Here is a 1,035-nt window from a genome sequence, read left to right on the forward strand (position 1 = left end):
GGAGTAGAGTATGGGTGTTATGTGGCTAGAACGGGGCTGATCAGTTAACAGCCTGGCAGCTGTGTTATCAATATATATAAATGTGAAAGCCCTCACTCACTCACTCACTCACTCACTGACTCATCACTATTTCTCTTACTTCCCGATATGTTAGGAAGCTGAAATTTAACATAGGTATTCTTCAGGTGGAAAATAGGAAAACTACATAATTAGAATTTTAATAAACCTCTCCTTAGGGGATGAAAAAGGGGTTGACCTAATGATGTAATTACCAATGTGTGACTTGCATTGAGGGAACTATAATGTCCAAATGGCAATTGGATCACAATTTGGATTGCACCTCCAGTGTGTAGAATTTAATTAACTGCAAAAATGCAAAAGCCCTCACTCCCTCACTGACTGACTAATCAGTAATTATCTTACTTCCCGATATGTTAGGAGGCTGAAATTTAACATAGGTATTCTGCAGGTGGGAAATAGGAAAACTACGTACTTAGGGGGTAATTCAGATCTGATTGCTCGCTAGTGTTTTCTTGCATACAGTGTTCGCATAGTCGCCGCCAACCGGGGATTCTATTTCAGCTGTGCAAGTGTGCGATCGCATGTGCAGACGAGCAGTACAAAAAAACTTTGGGCAGTTTCTGAGTTGCCCAGAACTTACTCAGCCGCTGCAATCATTTTAACCTGTCCGGGGCCGGAAATGACGTCAGACACCCGCCCTGCAAACGCTTGGACACGCCTGCATTTTTCCAACCACTCCCTGAAAACGGTCAGTTGCCACCCACAAATGCCTTCTTCCTGTCAATCTACTTGCGATCGGCGGTGCAAATGGATTCTTCATAAAAACCATCGCGCTGCAACGATCCGCTTTGTACCCCTGTGTCGCGCCAGCACATTGCAGTGCATACACATGCGCAGTTCTGACCTGATCGCAATGTTGCAGAAAAACGCTAGCGATCGATCAGGTCTAAATTATCCACTTAGAATGTTAATATACTTCCCCTAAGTGGATGAAAAGGTGGTTGACATAATGTC

The sequence above is a fragment of the Pseudophryne corroboree genome, chromosome 5 (assembly GCF_028390025.1).
Source record: "Pseudophryne corroboree isolate aPseCor3 chromosome 5, aPseCor3.hap2, whole genome shotgun sequence".
Classification (NCBI taxonomy): domain Eukaryota; kingdom Metazoa; phylum Chordata; class Amphibia; order Anura; family Myobatrachidae; genus Pseudophryne; species Pseudophryne corroboree.